General features: G+C 39.7%; 1 protein-coding gene across 6 annotated transcripts in view; it reads right to left on the reverse strand.

Annotated features, from left to right (window-relative positions):
* The window catches only part of LOC131438930 (homeobox protein 5), a 260066-nt gene that overhangs the window by 68439 nt on the left and 169220 nt on the right, over window positions 1-22407 (reverse strand). The window lies entirely within an intron of this gene.

Below are 22407 nucleotides of genomic sequence, written 5' to 3' on the forward strand. Positions count from 1 at the left end.
GAGAGTGGATTTCGTCTGTAGGCTTAAAGGTGCTCGTGGCACAACAATAAAATTACAGAACAAGGTGCCACACCGTATGTTGAACGTAATAAAACTGAAAAATCTCAAGCCCCAGTGACGGTTTGCCATTCGCGTCACGTCCGGCGTCCATCGAGTGAGCCAATCAAAAGAAAATCTGTCCAAATCGAACTTTCTTCCAGACAATAAAACATTGAGACATCACAACTGAAGCATCAATATTTCGCACATGCCACGTATGTGAGCCATGCTCAGTTGCGGGTGGATGTGTTAGTGATTTGGCACCACCATTGCTCACTCTCTCCCTGCACAAATGGGCCAATTGATGGCTGATATGTCGTTCAGCTTTCGTGTTTTATGCGACGGATGATGCTCTCTACTTCGCCCAAAAGCATAGATAACGTTTTATGTTGGTCTTTTTCTCCGAATCCACTGTCTCTAGCTGCTGCTCTGAAACGATGTTAGTTTCACAAAAGCATTTTTGTCGAACCCGAAGCGTGGTTTGAGGTTATGTAAGATAAATGGAAACCAGTAAAACAAAAAGCTTCCTTAATAAATGCGTTTCAATTTAAAATCTTGTGTATTTAAATTGGATTCCAATTTTTACGCTCATACAAATAATGTAATACTCATAAATGCATCAAACCGTACTCATGCCTTGAAGGAGGGTAGATAAGGAAGCAATTTGTCCTCACTTTCAAGCCCCAGAACGTTCACCCGGCACAATATTCTACTACTACTCGATAAAAGTCTGCCAAGTAATAGTTCAACTGGAACAACAAAGTGTAATTTTGTTACTACATTCATCTTCCATTTCGCTCATCGTTACAGACTATACAATAAAACGGACGCACATGTTTCAACCATGAATGTAATAAATAAATAAATACTCGATAACGAAATCCGAAAATAGAGAGAAACTTCTGCAAAAACTTATTTTCCTATCTTTGCCCCTCGTTCACGTCGTCTTGTGGGAAATATCGTAACAAAAATTTGTAGAGCCAACAGAAGGGAAACCAGTTTCTTGATAGAAGGAAAAAAATCCCGAGACAGTTCCGTTGGATGAGCCTTTTGATTGTTCGCTGGCAGACTGACTGCATGTAGCGGAATGTTTCCTTTCCCGTCGAATGGAGCTTTACACGAGTGGGTGAATACGATAACCTACCAGTAAAAAAAGAAAAACGCGCCCAGATATGAAGACGTTATTGGTAAAGAACCAAATTGCCGATGGCGGGGTTTGCTTTTGCTACTTTTAGATAAATGCGGCCTCAAAAGTATCCAACCCTATTTGATAGCAACCGGAATGTATTTGGGCTTTGATTGCTTTTTCTACTGTTCGTGATTTTGTTTTCAATCGATGAATATCGAACAGAAAGGGTTCTAGGATAATTGCACAGGATAGTCTAATCTCAGTGACGAAACACAGATCGTACAAGGCTAACTGAACTTTGGAATGTTTTTTTTCAACCGGAAATTTTGATGTGGAACACATATTTATTTTCTATATAGGGGTGCAAATCAGAAACTCAAGGAAAAATACACGTAAAAATGTGGTCAGGTTTTAAACACTTACAACTCAGTATATTTTGTATCAATTAATAATATTATTTCATTATTTGATTGGGAATATTTCTAAGATTCGATTTGAATGTATCAAGTCACGTATTTTCAATTATAAATGATTGAAATTTTGATTAGTAGCGACCAGTGTCCTGTTGTGTCATCTAAACATCTCCGGCATACCGGATTTCCCTGTCATAGACGACGATTTTGAAGAAATAAGCGATATATCAAAGGGAAAGCATCGCTCTGATTGGTCAATCGGTGCAAAAGCGAAGCTGTTTGAAGCACGCGAATCTATAAATAGAAGCGAAATTATAGCTAACGTTTCAGTCCTACGCGGTTGGTAAACGACTGGACAATGCGCAATTCAGGCCCCAATGTGGTTCTTAGCCTCTTGTTCAGTAACTCCTATCCCTACCTCCCCGCGGTGCCGGCTGGGGTACGAGTAACCATAGGAAAGATCGGGTAACTAACCCCGGTGCGACCTTGATCGTATGCTGACAGGGAAGGGGGGGCTTGCCTTCTCTTCACAGAGAGCGAGCCTACCCGAGCGTCTGTTCCCCATGTTGGGGCGGCTCGAAACAGCGTCTGTTCTCCATGTTAGGAGCGGCTGATTACCGTCCTTGTGTCAGTGTGGGACTCTAAACAGTGCTGACACGATGGCCCTCCGGCGAGACAGGAGGTTGGTGCAGGCCTAACAAGCCGAAAACACCTGTTACGAATAATCAGGATATAAATACGACTCAGAATAATCGGCAAAGACCTACGCGACCAAACAAGGATTACGATTGGAAGCTTGGCACATGGAACTGCAAGTCGCTTGGCTTCCCAGGATACGACCGAATGCTGCATGATGAGCTTCAAATCCGCGGCTTCGATGTCGTAGCACTGCAGGAACTTTGTTGGACGGGACAGAAGGTGGGCATCGAACGGCTACCTTCTACCAGAGCTGCGGCACAACCAACGTTCTAGGAACGGGATTTGTAGTGTTGGGCAAGATGCGCCAGCGCGTGATTGGGTGGCAGCCAATCAGTGATAGAATGTGCGTATTGAAGATCAAGGGCCGTTTCTTCAATTACAGCATCATCAACGTGCACTGCCCACATGAGACGAGACCCGATGACGAGAAGGAAGTATTCTACGCGCAGCTGGAACAAACCTACGACAGCTGCCCACGGCGGGATGTAAAACTCGTCATCGGCGACATGAATGCTCAGGTAGGCCGGGAGGCAATGTACAGGCCCGTGATCGGGCTGGAGAGCCTGCACGCGGTAACAAACGACAACGATCAACGATGCGTAAACTTTGCAGCCTCCCGAGGAATGGTAGTTCGAAGCACCTTCTTCCCCCGCAAAGATATCCACAAAGCCACCTGGAGATCACCTGATCAACATACGGAAAATCAAATCGACCACGTTCTCATCGACGGGCGATTCTTCTCCGACGTCATCAATGTCCGCACTTACCGCAGCGCCAATATTGATTCTGACCACTACCTTGTCGCGGTTTGTATGCGCTCAAAACTATCGACGGTGCACAATACTCGTCGCACAGGAACGCCGGGACTCAATCTCGAGCAGCTACGTAGCATTCGTACTGCAGAGGAATACGCGCAACAACTGGAGCTAGTGCTACCAACGGAAGAGCAGCTTGGCGCGGCGGCTCTTGAAGACGGCTGGAGGAACATAAGGTCCGCCGTGAGTAGCACAGCTGCAACCGTTCTAGGTACGAGGTTATCGAATCGAGGGAATGACTGGTTTGACGGCGAATGTCAGCAGTTGGTCGAAGAGAAGAATGCAGCAAGGGCGAGGATGCTGCAACACCGCACGAGAGCGAACGAGGAACGATACAGACAGGCGCGGAACAGACAGAACACGGTTTTCCGGAAGAAAAAGCGCCACCAGGAAGACCAAGATCGGAAGTTCTATGAGAAGGTGAACCGCTCACGTAGAGGCTACACGCCACAGGCCGGAATGTGCAGAGATACCAGTGGTAACCTTCTCACGAACGAACGTAAGGTGATCGACAGGTGGAAGCAGTACTATGACGAGCATCTGAATGGCGAAGCACAAGATACAGAGAACGGCACAGGAATCAATCTGGGTACACGCTCAGCCGACGACAGATTCCCAGCCCCTGATCTGTCGGAGATAAGTGAGGAGATCGGCAAGCTGAGGAACAACAAAGCCGCGGGCAATGACCAGTTGCCAGGCGAGCTGCTCAAACATGGAGGAGAGGCACTGGCTAGAGCGCTGCACTTGATGATTTCTAGGATTTGGGAGGAGGAGATTCTACCGCTGGAATAGATGGATGGAGTGGTATGTCCCGTCTACAATAAGGGCGATAAGCTCGACTGTTGCAATTACCGCGCAATCACATTGCTGAACGCCGCCTACAAGGTACTCTCCCAAATCCTTTGCCGTCGTCTATCACCAATAGCTAAGGAATTCGTAGGGCCGTACCAAGCGGGATTTACTGGAGCCCGCGCCACTACGGATCACATATTTGCGATAAGACAAGTACTCCAGAAGTGTCGTGAATACTACGTACCCACGCATCACCTATTCATTGACTTCAAAGCGGCATACGACACAATCGATCGAGAACAGCTATGGCAGATCATGTACGAATACGGTTTCCCGGATAAACTGACGCGATTGGTCAAAGCAACGATGAATAGAGTGATGTGCTACGTCCGAGTATCTGGGACGCTCTCAAGTCCCTTCGAATCTCGGAGAGGGCTACGGAAAGGTGATGAACTCTCTTGTATCTTGTTCAATATTGCCTTGGAAGGTGTGATTCGAAGAGCAAGGATCGACACGAGTGGCACGATCTTCCGAAAGTCCGTACAACTTTTTAGCTTCGCTGACGATATTGATATTGTGACACGTAACCTTGAGAAGATGATGGAAACCTACATCGGACTGAAAGCTGAAGCTAGGCGTATCGGACTGGCCATAAATGCGTCGAAAACAAAATACATGAGAGGAAGAGGCTCTAGAGAAGAAACACTACGCCTTCCACCACGAATAGTGATAGACGGTGACGATATCGAGGTGGTAGACGAGTTCGTGTATTTGGGCTCACTGGTGACCGCCGATAATGACACCAGCAGAGAAATACAGAGACGTATTTTGACAGATAATCGTGCGTACTTTGGACTCAGAAAAACCCTCCGATCGAGAAAAGTACGCCACCGCACGAAATTGACCATCTACAGAACGCTCATTAGACCTGTTGTTCTCTATGGCCACGAGACCTGGACTATGCCGGCAGAGGACCAACGCGCCCTCAGTGTTTTCGAAAGAAAGGTACTGAGGACCATCTATGGCGGAGTGCAGATGGAAAACGGAACGTGGAGACGGCGTATGAATCACGAATTGCAACAGCTGCTAGGACGGACAGCTAAAATCGGACGTCTACGATGGGCTGGGCATGTCATAAGGATGTCGGACGACAGCCCAGTGAATATGGTTCTTGAATCTAATCCGACTGGTACAAGAAGAAGAGGAGCGCAGCGAGCAAGGTGGATCGATCAAGTGGAGGGTGATCTCAGAAGCATCCGTGCCTTGAGTGGCTGGCGACGAGCAGCCATGGACCGAGTTATGTGGAGACGTATGCTTGATACAGCAAAGGACACCCCAGGCCTATAGCTGTTAGGTAAGGTAAGGTAAGGTTCAGTCCTACGCGTAGCATGCTAGAGGTAGGTTGTTGCTAGACAGCAAGACAAAAAGTGCCATAAAACGATTTAATATCAAAATCCGTTTCGCAAGTATGTATGCATACATTTGGGATATTGGTGTAGTTTCGTCGGCTATAAAACAAATACAACTCAAAGGGGACGGGTATAGCGTGATGGGTAAGTAGATGCCCTTTCACGCTGCCCACTTGGGTTCGATTCCCATCCCCGCACATAGGGTCAGAAAATTTTTCTGGTCCGAAGAGGCAAATGACCTTAAAGTTAAAACCTCTATAATCGAAACAAAAAAAAATACAAATCAAGATCGGTGTTAGTTCCTAATCAAGATTAAGGCACCCTTTTCTTTTCAGCTTATAACTTCTGACTAAGCGTACATTATGCGGACATATATTCATCAATGGAAAGCTAAAGTCCCTATAGTCAGGAATCAGAACAAATTGGTTCAAATGGCACGGTCCCCTTGATATTTGGAGATTTGTGCCTTGTCATCAATTTGTTTTTAGCATCATTTTCCCGATATATAAAAAGGAAGGATTGAAAGGAAATGGGAAGGGTTGGACTGAGAGAATGGGAAAAATTGACGACACAAAAACATATAAAAGCAGAAGTAAATTTTGCACCCCTAGGGGGTGCTGAACAATCTGCTGGGGATCACATTTAGTGGAAGCAGAAGTAAATTCTGAACCTCTACGAGGTCCCGAACAGTCTGCTGTTAATAAAACCTCCAACCCCCGAGAGGATTTAGAGATCTTACAAAAGTGACACCATTCTGCACTCCCGGCAGAATGCAGAACGACTTTTGAAACGAAGTAAATTCGGTACCCCCTAAAGGATGCCAAACAATCTGCTAAACCCTATTTAAGGTGAATACATAAAGGATTCATTCACTCCAGGAAGAACGGTCAACCCTTATGACTACAGCTCCTTACCACATTGGGTGAGAAACAAGAGAATATCCTTTAATTTTAGCACCGCATACACAGACTCAACCATGTATGGAGAACCAAAAACCCGGATACGTAGCTGCGTCAATGCGGGACAGTTACATATCAGTTGATATGAAGTACCATAGTTGATATGAAGTACCATAATCGCATTCACACAAATCACACGAATAATACTCAGCACGTTGAATAGTAGCCATGTGATAATTGAGTTTGCAATGTCCAGTCAGAGCTCTGACCAGAATACTGCAATGATGCTTGGAGAAATGCAGTAGACACTTTGACATTTTCAGATTTAAATCTGGTAGAAATGCTTTTGTCTGAGCGCAAGTTTGCAAGCTGCGCATGTTTAGATGCAGCCCAAGAACGAATCTTGTGCTTTATCCAACTAGTTGAAAGTGGTAAAGCTGGTTCAGGACCAACGAAATCATTCGTTGCACCAGCTCTAGCCAACTCATCAGCCCATTCATTTCCAGTAATACCAGAATGGCCGGGTACCCATAAGAAGTAAACAGCATTTGAAATGCTGAGGTCTTCAATTTGAGTTCGACATGCGATCACTAGATTCGACCGTGAGTCATTCGAACTGAGTGCTTTTAAGGCTGCCTGACTGTCGGAACAAAAATAAATTCGTTTACCACAGATCCTCTGCTGAAGTGCCGATTGCACTCAACACAGAATCGCGTAGATTTCTGCTTGGAACAGAGTACAGTATCTACCAAGTGAAAGAGACTACTCTAGCCTCATTTCACGACAGTAGACACCAACACCAGCTCGACCATTCAACAGAGAACCGTCCGTATAACAAACTATGTGTTCATCAAGTTGTCGTTCCAAATAACCAGTCAACCATTCTTCACGAATAGTCACTATGAGCGAGTAAATACTCATCCCACGTAACCATTTGAGACCACAAGCGAGTGTGGCTGGTAGCATAATCTAATGGGTTACTGTTCCAAAGCCCTGTAACCTTAAGACGGTATGCACAAGATAATGCTTCTTGTTTTAGGAACACATGTAGTGGTTTAATACACAGTAACGCCTCTAGAGCAGCAGTAGGAGTTGTCGTGAATGCTCCTGTCATCGCCATTAGGACCATCCTTTGGAGATGATTTAGCTTTGACTGAACTGTCGCGACTTCTCCTTTCTGCCACCATACAAGACAACCATATGCTAAAATTGGTCTAACAATAGTTGTGTAGATCCAATGAATATATCTGGGTTTGAGTCCCCATGATTTTCCAAAAGCTCGTCTGCATTGGCCGAAAGCCATACAAGCTCTCTTAATCCTGAAGTCAATGTGAGCAGACCAATTCAGTTTTGAGTCAAGAATAACCCCGACGTATTTAACTTGATCGACCACAGTGACCTCTGAACCGAATAACTGTAACGGACGATCTCCTGTGATTATCCTACGATGAGTGAAAAGCACCATTGATGTTTTGTCCGGATTTACAGATAATCCAACCTGGCAACACCATTGTTCAACAGATCGCAGGGCTTGCTACATTAAATCAAAGAGAGTGTTAATGCTTATACCGGTCAGCAATATATGGTAATCGTCGGCGAAACCATAAGTCGGAAATCCAAGGTTATTGATTTTCCTTAACAAACCATCAGCGACTAGGTTCCATAAAAGTGGGGATAGTACACCACCTTGAGGACACCCACAGACACTCAGCTTTCTAATCTCTGCTTGCCGAAGCGATGATCAAAGAAGTCGATTGCTAAGCATTGCGTGTATCCAATTTGTGATACTTGAAGGTATGCCATGACCACGGGCTGCTTCCAGAATTGAATTGAAAGACACGTTATCAAAGGCACCTTCAATATCTAGGAAAACTCCCAAGCAAGATTACTTTTGTGAGAAAGCTTTTTCAATGTTGTACACAACATCATGTAACAGGGTTGTAGTGGACTTTCCACGCTGGTAAGCATGTTGCATTCCATGTAGCGGATGCACGCCCAAGCTAACATTCCTGATATAGTGATCTACTATGCGTTCCACTGTTTTAAGAAGAAATGAGCTTAGACTGATAGGCCTGAAACTCTTCGCTTCCTCATAAGTGTCCGACCGCCTTTGGGAATAAATTTGATAATTATTTCCTGCCAAGCTCTTGGAATATATCCTGTCGCAAGACTAAAAGTAAGTATTTTCTTCAAAACATGTTTGAAATGTTCATACCCTTTCTGCAGTAACACTGGGAAAACTCCATCCTTTCCAGGAGACTTGTACGGAGCAAAACTCTCAACTGCCCATTTGACCGATTCATCCGTCACAACGCTTCGAGCAAGGGCCCAAGAATCGTAACTACCTGAAAAAGTCTCGGGAAGAGCTGTCGATGGTGGCTCCATACATTCTGGAAAGTGAGTGTTAAAAAGATAGTGAAGTACATCACCTTCATCAGACAAGTGTTCACCATCTGAAGTTCTTAAGAAACTGACATTAAAGTCCTTAGACTTCGAAAGTAACTTATTTAATCTGCTAGCCTCGTTGAAACTAGAGACATTTGTGCAGAGGCTTTTCCAACCACTTCGCTCAGACGATCGAAGAGCATTTTTGTAAGCCCTTCGAGTCGACACGAATGCCCCCGACCCATCTCTGCGTCGGTGGTTCCAAGCTCTTCTGCATAGTTTCCTTAGTCTAGCAAGTTCAACATTCCACCAAGGAGTTCCTCTAGTAGCTCGCACAATCCGAAGTGGACAAGTCTCTTCATATGCTGCAACTATGAGTGAATTTGTCTCGACAACATTTTTTAAATCAATTGGGGTTTCAATTGTTGGTTGGTACCCGTAAAATCTAGTCGCCAAGCCCTCTTCAAATAGGTCCCAGTTTGTAGATTTGGGATTACGATATGTGATAATATCAAATTTAACGTTTGAATGATCAAAGAAAATCTACTTATGATCAGACAACGAAGGTTCGAGCTCACCGGAGACGAGCCAATTTACCAACTCATGCGCAATTCTATCAGTGCCGAGAGTTACGTCCAAAACCTCCTCTCTTCCAGATCTCGCAAAAGTTGGACGATTTCCTGCATTGACTATGTGCAGGTTTGTACTGCTCACAAATTCCATCATATCAGAGCCTCTCGAATTTATATCTGTGCTGCCCAAACGTATATGGTGAGCATTTATGTAACTGCCGATTACAAGCGGTAAATCACTCTTGCAGCAGTATGATACAACCTTTTTGAAGTCATCGCTTGGCGAAGGTTGGTTATGCGGTAAATATGCCGAACAATAGACATATTTCCTGTCTATGCCATCAATAGTCATACCAACTGTGACAGCACAAATATCCCGAGTAGTGAGCTGCAATATGAGAGAAACATCGAGAGCACTATTTGCAAGTATGCATGCTCGAGGCATTTCACGTGGATTAGTCATACCGTTCTTGTTGAAGGCTACAAAGACTGGGTTTAACAATTTTCCAATGTAGAATTTTCCCTTTTGGAAATATGGTTCTTAAACCAAAGCTATAGAAGCTTTACCTTCTTGCAGAAGTCTGGATAGATTTATAGTTGCTGTACGTTTATGCTGGAGATTGGTTTGTGCTACTCTAACCAATATCAATTAGAGTAATGAACACTCCATCTCCAGCATTTATCGTACAACAACTAGAAGAAACCAAGTATATTGGCTTATAATCGCCTATAGCGAACCATGTAAGGATTTTTTTAAATGATAAGAATTCGTATTTTACTCTTGATTGACATTTGTATTACCAATCCATAATTCGACAATGGCTGATTTGAAAATAGCCGTCAATCAAACAATTTATCGTATTGATCGCACTTCGTGAGTTGAAAATGCTCCGCTCTTTGAATCCCAATTGGATTATCATTCTCCTTCATTTTTCATTCAATTGTAGCTGATGAAAAAGTCAAAAAATAAATTGTTAGAATCGTTTCGTCGACGAACTACATCTTTGTGTGCATTTCTCCTCGAAATATCGGGAACGAAACGACTCACATTCGATAGCCTTAAGTTTACCGTTGTTTATGTTTACAAACAAGTTTTACTGTGGAAAAGTTTATTTGCGAACTCCGTTGCTTAGAATCACTGAATGTATGTTTTACGGATAACAGTTTCGGAAGCGTTATGTTATTGTACGGATATTTCTCAAAAAAATCGAAGTTCTAGGACTGCTTTTCATTACCACTACTGTAGCTGAAGAAAATCCATATTGAAAACATATCTTGACTCTGCCACTAATTTTGAAACAAAAATAAAACATTTAGAACGAGCCTCGTTCGCAAATCACGAAACAAAGCTCGGCTTCGATTCAAATGGGGAATCATTCTAGCGAAGATACGTCATCAAGTTTCGAGAACAATGCTGTCTATGACATTTTACATTGTTTACTCTTCTCTTTATCCTCCGGACAAATAATGTCACATATTCCTCCTGGAGTCAGTGCCCAACACAACGCGGATATCATTGTGTGCAGCTGCAAACTCGCCGTCTGTTGGCAATAAACTTTGCAGTGAATAGCGCATCAGCAAAAAAATCACGTTCGAAATTTCACTTTATCGTCTGTTTTCTCAACTGATTATGGCGGAAACTTGAAAACAATATTGATTGTTCGAAATCAGTCCGAGGCTTCGTCTGTATCGCATATTCATCGATGATATCGAAAATCTGTTGTCGTTTCTGATTGCTCGAGTCTGGAATCATCATCACGATCATGAATTATTAATCGTCCGACGAAAAATCTGATGTCAATCCAACGCTATTCAGCATTTCAACAATTCGCTCAGACGTGCTTCTCATACTGCATAAAATCCTAAAACAACGCTAACTCGCCCGTGGCATCATGATACCAAAAATCGTCATTTTTCATTTTCCCAACCAAACAAGCACCTGCCGGAAGATACGCCTCAATTGTAGCATTGCACAATTCGCCTGCTTTTCTCTCAGTGTTCAGCCATAAATAGCTGTATGCTGTGCTGTTGAGTAAAACCCGTTTTGTAAACGAGGGAAAATAGAACTGAAAATGGGCATGATGGAAATGAAGCTGAACCTTAAAGCCACCATCGCTTACCAGAAGCAGGCAAGCAATTTGTCGAATTTTCGAACGTTCGTTGCCTCGCTTCGCCGTGAAATATAGTACCCAATTTTGTGTAGTGATAATCAACGAAATTATGATAACGTGTTCTGATGGGAATACGCAATAGCAGCCTAATTTTATGCAGTAATTGATTTTCAGGAATCATTTTTTCAATGCTTTCAATTTTAACATTTTTAACCGCTTACGAAGGGTTTTGGCTTTCCGTTTCAGTGACATGGACCTCAGATCTTTTTCAACTATTTCAAGAAAACTATCTTTTAATCCTTCTATAGTTGTGTATTGGTTCCAATGGTATGAAAGTTCCAATCAGGAATGTTTTACCATTACTTCCGGTTTTTCCGGATACCGAGCCCAGAACGGATATAGTATGGATCCGTACCCATCAACAAAAAGATCTCAGTTTTCATATAGTCGTAAGATTTTAGGAAATTATCCGACCTTTTATTTGAATCAGTTGAACCTTCCTTGAGAAATCTAAGTGGTATTCGTTTAGGAATGTTTACCAACATTCCTGGTACTTCCTGGATTGAAATTTCGGAGCTAGAATAGCTATAGTCAACTCGTTTGTCCATCAACTAACAAAATCGTCGACGATTTATGTTTTAGTCTTTTATAAGACGTAGAGTTGTCTTGAGCTAGTTTTAAATATGATCAGTATCTAACGGGAAAACAGATCGAAAAATTGACATGCGAATGCAATTGTGTAATAAAAACCGCGAAAATGTTACCGCTGAGACGGGGACTCGAACCTGTAGTAAACTTCTAATCGAGGGAATTATTTTACTAATTGAACTACCCTGCATACGAGAATGGTATTTCGCTGTACTTGGCCACCACGGCATTAACGTACATGTAGTACTTGTGATTTTTCGACTAAAGCTATTAAAAAAATTGGTTGCATTTTTCAATGTAAAAACGTGCTTAATCCACCTAGCAGTGAGATGATACCTTTTTTTTTATCAATTCACATCTGTTTTTTGCATGAATATTCTTCGGTGTTTTAGTTCTCATGTAGGGTTTGTAGTGGACTTTCCACGCTGGTAAGCAAAACAGATCGAAAAATTGACATGCGAATGCAATTGTGTAATAAAAACCGCGAAAATGTTACCGCTGAGACGGGGACTCGAACCTGTAGTAAACTTCTAATCGAGGGAATTATTTTACTAATTAAACTACCCTGCATACGAGAATGGTATTTCGCTGTACTTGGCCACCACGGCATTAACGTACATGTAGTACTTGTGATTTTTCGACTAAAGCTATTAAAAAAATTGGTTGCATTTTTCAATGTAAAAACGTGCTTAATCCACCTAGCAGTGAGATGATACCTTTTTTTTTATCAATTCACATCTGTTTTTTGCATGAATATTCTTCGGTGTTTTAGTTCTCATGACATTATTTTAATGGCCATCGTTTTAAGATGCAGTTTGAGATTTTAGTCATTCCGACATAACCGTGTAATGTCGAAACTGTAAATAGGATAGAATTTTAATTTAAACGTGTGACAATCGATTGAACATTCCATGAGATGCCACTTTAGAGTTTACGGTTATCTACGGTACTTCTAGAACCGGTATTCAGGAACCAGCATAACCTAGAAGGATTCGTGTAGCCATACATTAATATGATGAATGCATTGCAATAATTTTGAGTCCAACTTTGAAGCTTTTTTGGGATTTTGGGTAATCTTCTATATCGGTTTGACTTTAATAAACTCATCACCCTGTAATGCCAGAATCGGAAGTCAGAATAGGATAAAACTCATTAATTTTGTAAAATTTGAATTTTTGTTTTTGAAATTCGATTGGGCCTTTGTTTGAGAAAACGATTGAGCTTTGAGAAACGGTTCGATACTGGAACCGGAATTCGAAAATCGGTGTAGCCGAAGTCAGTTAAATTCACATGAGAAGCTGTATAGTTTACATTTGATTCAAAATGTTTGAAAATCAGTGTAGACATCTTTGAGAAATCGAAGAGCGAAATAAATTTTTGAATACCTGCCGAATCGAAAACTGAATACCACTAAAACTGAAATAAGTTTATTTGGTTATCGACTATCCAAATCTGCAAACCCGATAAACCTGATTATTTTATGTGAAATAGACATTTTTATACTAATCACCCTGTATCTCCTAAACCGGAAGTCGGATCTCACTAAAGAGCAAGATGTTTTATAAGATCTTAAGACTTTTCATTTGAATCTTAGATGGTATTTAGATTATGTTTGAATCTTAGATCGGTTCAGCCATCTCTGAGAAAAAATGAGTTGCATTATTTTAATTTCGTTTCACATATCATATTGTGGTTCCGCAATCAGAAGTTGGATACAAACGTAATTCAGGAACCTTGTTTGGGGGTATATAACTTTTTATATGAATCTGAGTTTGTAGGAAACGGTTCAACCATCTCCAAGAAAATTGAGTGAAAGCATTTATTTTTTTGTAGGTAGTTTAAATAAATATAATTATGGAATTACTTTCAACTTGAAAATGCTGCCATCATCATGTTTACATGTCATATTCGAACGATTATGTTGCCAAAAATGAACCATGCTAAAATAGTTCCAAGACAAAAAGTCATGAAAAAAGATTCAGTCCACAGTATGGCTTGTTTGATAGCTATTACCGTGCGGAATCTAAGTCTAAAAACATATTCTGTTTTCAAGGACAATTGTGACAGATATTGTCAATTTTGACATAAAACTTTGTATAACTCAAAAAGTAAACATTCGATCTCAAAAATATTCAATAGCATTCAGAGTGACGGGGATACCTTTCATTTGCGACTAGTTTGATCAAATTCGGTTCAGCCATCTCGGAGATCTCGACCTCTTCTTTGACAACACACACACGGACATTTGCTCAGTTCGTCAAACTGAATCGATTGGTATATGACACTCGACCCTCCGGCCGATTTATAATTCTTGTAGCAATAATAGCTGGAAGAAGACAACTTTTTACACCCTTATACCATTCGAAGAAGTCCGTCGAAGCAAATTTCTGTGTGAAAAATATTTTCATTATTTTTCTCGGAGATGGCTCAACTGATTTCTACTAACTTATTGTAGACTCATATGAACAGTCCTATGCTACCATATAAGGTTTCTGAGTTTCATTTGGATCCGACTTCTAGTTCCGGAACAACAGGATGATGTATATAATAAAACAATATCATTTATCTAGTAAATTAAATAAAATGTATTAAGGGGCGGGTAGGGTCTAACACTTTTGAAAAATCATTTTTTTTAATTTAATTTTTCTTATAGTAAAACATTTGAAGAATATTCTGTGAAATTTTCAAGCCCATCGGAACAAAACTCAGCAAGTTATGAGCCTTTATCTATGCCTATCGCATACTTCGAAAAAGTAAGAGCTCGGCCACAGGTCCAAGATTTCTGCATCGATTGACATAAAAACTTGACAAAACATTCTTGAAATGTTTCATTATAACAAAATACAGAAGGAAAAATATGATTTTTCAAATATGTTAGACCCTACGGGCTCCCTTGAGCGTTAAATTGTTTCCATTGATTTTATAGACAAAAAACTTGAAACGGATTTTTCTCGAAAGCAGGTTTTGAAAGTCCGTGTTTATCGTTACTCCAAAACTACTGCACCATTTTTTCAAATTTTGCACACATTTTCTCCATATAAAAAACCAGACCCCAACGTTTGCCTTTTCGTTTAACAGCTAAAAAATGGCGGATTTTTTTGTGAAAAATCGTAGTTTTCACTTTGAAGAACCACTAAAAATTTAAAATATTAAAAAAAATCAAACAGGAACGTTGGGGTCTATAAAAACTACTACTCTAACTATGCTGCGTTCATTTGTTCACTTCTGATTAGTCTGCGCGGAGATACAGATGATTTTTTTTTTCATCGTATAGTCCCAAAAAACTGCTTGTTTTTTAATCAGATCCGACTCCCGGCTCTGGAGATACAGCTTGGTTAGTGCAAAAATTTCACATAAATTTATCGAGTTTATCGGGTTCACAGATTTTGAGAATCGATAACCTAATAAATTTGTTTCGATTTTTCCGGTATTCGGTTTTCGATCTCGGAAGGTACTCAAAAAATTTATGTGGAACGCACCACTATGTTTCTAAGAGGGCTACCTTAATTTGCAAAAATTTGGAATCTAATGAAAAGGTTAACAATTAGGCGAATTTAACTGACTTTGACCACACCGATTTCTGAATTTCGTTTCCGATAGTATCCAGAATAGGGAAACTAAAAGATGGCCAGAACGAATTTATAAAACAAAAGTTTAAATTAAAATAAACTAATAATCCCATACAAAATTGGTGAATTTTATCCGTTTACAACTTCCAATTTCGAAATCACAGGATGATGAGCCTTTAAAAATCAAATCCTTGTTGAAGATGACGGCTTAAAACTATTTCAATTTATTGGTCATACTAATTCGTGGATATACGAACTATTTTGGGTTATGCTGGTCTTTGAATACCATTTCTGGAAGTACCATAAATAATGACAAAAACTTTTAAGAGTAACTTACTTCTACATCTCATGGAAGCCTTTATCGATTGTCACGTGTTTAGATTGAATGGAATATTTGTAAGGTTTTATACGATTTCTATCTTCTATTCGTCTTGCAGTCCCGGGATGGCGGTTCAATGCATGGGGCACTGGGCTTACAAACCAGCTGTCGTATGTTCGAGCCCCGACCTGGAAGGATCCGTAGTGTCAGTAGAATCGTAGCACCCAGCCATGCAATGGTGTTCTGTACACTCTGAATCGGCTGCGAAGTCTGTTGAAACAGAAGGTCAAATTCCACTACAGGAATGTAATACCCAAGGCTTTGCTTTTTTTGTATTGCAGTTCCAACATTTTGATCATTTGATCATTAAAATAATTTCATGAAAACTAAACACAACGAAGAATATTCACGCGAAAAACACATGCTGATTGATAAAAAAAGGTATCATCGCATTAAGCACGTTCTTTAAACTAGTTTAGCCAATAACTTAAAAATAGTTAAAAACGCGCTATCAGAATGCATCGGTCAGGAAAAAAATTGTTGTTATTTACTTATCATTAGACTGATCCAAGAGTTATTTTCGGAATGTGTGGAAATAGACTTTTTCTCACTTTAGCAAACTGTAGAACAACTTATATGAAGCAGCTTTACTGCTTGTGCCATGTGGTGTCTTTAACGGTAACAATTTTACAGCTATTTTCCAAGTTTCCAAGGAATATCCCTTCATCTTCAGGGCAACTATTAGATTAGCATACATGATTAGTCACAGTTTTCACAATAAAAAAATTCATAACAAACTGTTAACTCACAAACGACAACAAATATTTTTCGTCAAGTGGATTGAAACATAGAAAATGATAGAAAACGGGAACAGCTACTCTACACTAAAAGCACAAACGGTGTAAAAAAGATTGATTTCGAAAGAACTACGATTTGAGTTTGTATGCTTATTTCAACTTACACAGTCACTTCCCCCGTACATCAAACCAGAATTAATTTTTACTAAGTCAGTCATATATTCGAATACAATTCAGACTCAAATGACACTGAAAGAAATGATTTAAAAATTTAATTGGATGAAATTTTGTTGCAAAATATGTAATTACGTTTCTTACCAATCGTTCAGATAGGAACTTTCAAGGAAAAAAAGTTACAAAAAAACTTTAAACTTGGACAATCTTGAACTCGCTCTTCCAATGATCCGAAGCAAACCCTATCGAAAATGTTTGATTGAGAAGAGTAAACTTTGATGGAAATCTGTTAACAATTTTTAGCAACTATTTTTTAAGATTCGAAAGCTTTGGCGTTCTCTACGTTGAAATACGTTGAATTGCTCCTCAAAAGCATGCCTCGAAGATAACCTCGTGCGTCATTTTATGTGAAAGCTTCAATTATTTGTAGATTTTTTCCACTTTTCTGAGAAAATCCTACAAATTAGAACATGAAAGGTATCAGAGTACACATTTGGAGTGCCAGCCGAGAAAACTTACTATTAAATTATACTCGGAAACTAATATACAATTGGTAAAAAGTTTTTCTGTGTATTGAACTAATCTCCAAATTTCAGTTTGTAGCAATGCTGCACCAGTTGTCACTTGCAAGAGAAAATAATTTTTTATAATAGTAAGGGAATCCACACAAAATAATAAATCAATCCTAATTTTTTTCGTTGTGTCATAAGCTGTTCCAAAACTAGAACGTCAGTTGCAGCTATATGACATATAACTTTTTCTGCTACTTGTACAGACTTTTGCGCTTTGTTTCAGAAGTTGAAACACCAATCGTTTTCTTTTCAGGAATTCAGATGGAAACGCACGGTGATTTGTACTATAAATCGGAATGGGGGTATTTTTCGTTTCGTAATAATTTTCTTTTCAGACGATTGTTTCGTTCATTGGTTGCCAAGGCTTTGTGCTTTGTGTTGTGAAGTTTTTTGAACATAAAACTAATAGAATTTTTTTTTCTGTTTTACTTTGACAAATTGCAGAAGTTTTCCAATTCAATTCAGTTGCTACGATGCTATCTGTATTTGATGTATGTGTGAAGCAAAATAACGCAACGAGATTCTCCTTCGCATATGATGCCTGTGAAATATTTCTACTTTCTGATGCTACGAATGTTTCACTAATCGTAGCTCAAACAAGCAAATGCAATTTGCGAGATCTTGTGGGATACATAATCAGCTCTACGACATTCTTCTAAGGCAACTTGTCATAAGCTTCCTCGTTGCCAGTTAGTTTGCTCGAGTTCCCGTGCAGCATAAAATCATGAAAAGACAGCCATTTTCGTATACTTCAATGAATTTGCCCTACGGCCGTGCCGACCAGCCGAACATGCATGTGAGCCGAGAAATTTATTCGTCGTCGTACAATCATTCAATGTTAGCTTCTACTACAGCTGTGAGTTGTACCGCGATGACTGGCATAAAACAAAAAGCAGTAATTTAGTTAGCCGGCGTCGTCCAAATTGCATTAGCAGATATTCATGAATATTAAATTCGCCTGTCAGGCACATTCAAATGTGCTATCATACATTTCCAGGCCCGCAACAGTGGCAGCGGTTGTACGGTTGTGAAAATGAAACGGTGGCATCCTGCTGGAGCAGCGAGGTCCAACTTTACATTCAGCCGAAAGTGACCTTTGTATAACTGTTTTAGCGGCAACTGAAGGTTCAGTGTTGAATGATAGTCACGTTTAATTCACGGCTGAAATTAGACGCGATGTCAATTCTAATGAAAAGTGATCGGTCGGCGACAATCGAAATAGTTAAATGTTTTGCGATACAGTTTTGGGTAAAGGTGGAGAAGGTTTAATTTGGAGTACCCATAACTGGTCTTGATAACGGTGTACTTTAGTGTACGTTGTTTCATATTTCATATGTGAGCTTTTATTTTCAAATTTTTTTCAGACGTTCTACTTCGAATCCCAATCCATTCATCTTGAAAAATGTTGTATATCCTGGAAACAGGACTCGAATCTACAATTTGTGAAATAGGTCTCATAAAACAACTTACGATATGGAGACCTCGGTTCAGCTTTTTATTAGTACCCAACGGAAGTCACACTAAGGGTTGTTCACGACAAATCTGGACACCTCTAAATACGTATACCTCTGAAAATACTTCATCAACGCGTGAAATAATTCGAATACTAATGAAATATCTGTTCAATATATCGAATCAATTTTTAGTCATACTACAAGCCTTAAGATCGAAGATTGCGTCCAAAGAAGACCAAGTGAGAAAAGCAACTGTGTGTGGTCGCAATGAAAATTTGGATCTGTCAGTAAGAAAACTTGCAAACAAGCTTGGTTCTCATGCAAGCAGAGATGTCTATCTCCTCTGTGTGACGAAGAGCAAGCAAAATTTCTCCCCTCGCACTGACAACTTCAACGAGAGCTCTTCTCTTTCACACATATAAACCACTGTTGTATAAAGTGTGCACGCATCATGAGCAGTGCGGTAAAGTTTCATTTTCAATCGAATAATATAAGATGAAAATGAAATTTATGGCCGCTGACCGTCAGCGTATCCCTACTAATTCATTTGACTTTTGCTGCCATTTTCAAGTGAAGCTCCCGGAATTCATCGTCAGTTGAATAATCGTACCTAGTCATTTGAAGTTTTGCTTGCTCAGTTTCAAGTGCCAAGTAGTATAGCTGCTTCATTGTCTTCGCTCTTGGTAGTAAGCAGATTCGAACGAATAGAATTATAAATGGAGTAAAGTATTAAAAATGAAAACTGAAGGAGGAAACAATTAATTTATGTGTATTCTGTGATTGATATTTTAGCTATCTGATTAGTCTTTCATCTATTATCTTGAACCAATTCGAATGTTTACATAAACCTCATTTGAAGGCCGCTCTCACACTATTGAAAGAGATATTTTGTTACTTCAAGAGTTCAACTGACGGTGGTTAAACTGAGCCTCGATTGAAGAGAAACGAGTAATAAACTGAATGCTACTCGTTCGGGCCGTCAGCAAACATTGTGTGTGTCAGAGAGTGAAGTTTACTGCAGTGGAGAGATCGTCAATGTGTTCCACATTCAGTTTCAATTGAATTGAATGAAGTTTTACTGCACTGATCATGAGTGCGTTTGTTTATTTCCTTTTACCTCCTCCACTGAATCGCAACAAAGTGCTAGAGCAGAGCTAATAAATTCTCTGAGGTGGATGCAGATACTTTCACAGAGGTGTACACGCCGGTGAGCACTCTGGTGTATGGTTTGCGTAGAAGAAGCGTGGGACACGCAAAATCAGCAAAATAAAACAATTTATCGTTAAATTTTCGGTTTTCATTGCAAATATTTCATAGAAAGGTCTCTCTATTAATTGATATACTCTCTATTAATTGAATAATCATAGATATACTCTCTATTAATTGAAGTTCACAGAAGTGTTCGCTCACCGTCACGCGCCAGTGATCACTTGGGTGTATTTAGAATGTTATTCTCTCGCACCAGCTTCTTCCAACACAAGCACGCACTCAAAGTTTGTCTGTCTGGACAATGAGAAGAAGTGCGCTTTCCTCTTTGTGTGGAGCGTAGCAAATGTATCCGCAGTGTATACTTGAAACCTACGTCCTGGTGTATCACTCGAGTGAAATGCCATCTCTGCATGCAAGCACTGTTTAAACGAGCTTAAATCTTTCGATAGTATGGGAGCGGAACGAAAATGGACCTCAGGAATCACCAGAAGGGTGCGAAGATAAAGAAAATATTGCAGAAGAGACCAGATCTATCGGGACGTACTGTGACTAGAAAAATAAAAATGTGTCCCACTTTTGTTTCGTGGTAAAAACTGTACCGAACCGTAATGATAAATAGAATGTGAGGGCTAAGACTCGGACGCAACAGAACGGCGTAGAGGAGAATTTAAGGGCAGTAAATGGCAGTTTCAAAAAAAATTGTTGTTCGGCAGGCAATCTGCAGCTTTGGTCGAGCAAGCCAAAGCTTCATCACTATCAGAACGGTAAACAAAAAAAAAAATATCGTGAAGAATATTTAAAGAAGCAATTGTACCCAACCGTGATACTCTATTGCTATTCTGACATGATTTAGCACCCTGTCACTATACCATTTAGCATCTTGTCATTTCGGCTGGGTTTTTCGATCTGGTTCGAATAGGGTCACTTAAATGTTTTTCCATCTGATAGAGAAGTAGACTAACATTTCTATAAAAAAAATAGCAAAGAATCTCAAGTCAACATCTACAAGATGTTAAAAAAAGAATAATAAAAATTCCACTATTGCCAGGAGTATTCATATTTTGAAGTTTCTTAATGATTGATTTGATTTCAACATCATACGTCTCAGTAATGTCATCTTGAGGGAATCTATGTGTTGTAAAGTGGGTTATACAATGGACAATACGTGAAACTCACCACCGTTCCAATTGAAATTGTGATTATGGTTGGTTTCTAGAAATATTTATAATATTGATTTGTTCAACTTAACAGAAATTTTCAGATAACACAAATCCACATATGACTCAATTCTTAAGCACCTTATCCGTAAAATAAGAGAATTACAGGAATGATTTAAATATGTGTCAAACTTACCCAAGTTCAGCACTTGAAAATATGTCTGACATGAACACGATTTTTTCTAGCTGTGGTCTTAAAATAAATTTTCTTTTCGTAGAAGAGCGAATCAGTTTTCAAATTTCTTACATACATACACACTTAGAAAAATAAACCGTGTAAATTTACGTCTTTATAGATGCACATAAAAGGAGCATCGTAATTCACTTAAATTTACAATTCAAAGCATGTAAGGTAGTATATATCATTAACTTCACAGTTCATTTAGCTGAAGTTTACATCGATACAGACACAAAAATTATGTTTACAAGTTAATAGATGTAATATTGTGTCATCAACGAAGAAATTACGGCATGCTTGAATTTAAATCAAGCGTAAATTATTATGTTATGTTATTGAGTGTACACACCAAAAAAATTTGAATAATACAGGTGACTTAAATTCTCATACGATGTAATTCATAAAGACCTAATTCGTCAAATGACGGAAAATTTCATTTGTATTGACTTAATGTTAGATTAGCTTGAATTTCACTGGTTTCGACTGTAACTTGCGTTCTGCTGACAGGTGCGACTGTATGAATTTAAATGCACCTTTTACCAACCATGCAAATGTATGCTTCTGCGGCTCAGTCGATTAACAGACGTACATGCGATCCAATGATTCTCGGTTCAAGTCGCGACGGTGGCTCTCAGAATTCTTTTTTTTGATTTCCATGAATTTCATGTATGGAGTTTTAGACACAATATTAAATGTTCTTCGACGTAATTTTGCGTGAACTGCGACGCTCCATTTATGTGACCTAATTTGTCAAATGACAAAAAATTTTATTTGTAATGACTTAATGTTAGATGAGCTTGAATTTTACTGGTTTTGACTGTAACTTTCGTTCTGCTAGCAGGTGCGACTGTATGAATTTGAATGCATCTTTTACCAGCCAAGCAGATGGATGCTTCTGTGGCTCAGTCGATTAACAGACGTACTTGCGATCCAATGATTCTCGGTTCAAGTCGCGACGGTGGCTCTCAGAATTCTTTTTTTTTTTTATTTCCATGAATTTCATGTAT

The sequence above is a fragment of the Malaya genurostris genome, chromosome 3, assembly GCF_030247185.1.
Source record: "Malaya genurostris strain Urasoe2022 chromosome 3, Malgen_1.1, whole genome shotgun sequence".
Classification (NCBI taxonomy): Eukaryota; Metazoa; Arthropoda; class Insecta; order Diptera; family Culicidae; genus Malaya; species Malaya genurostris.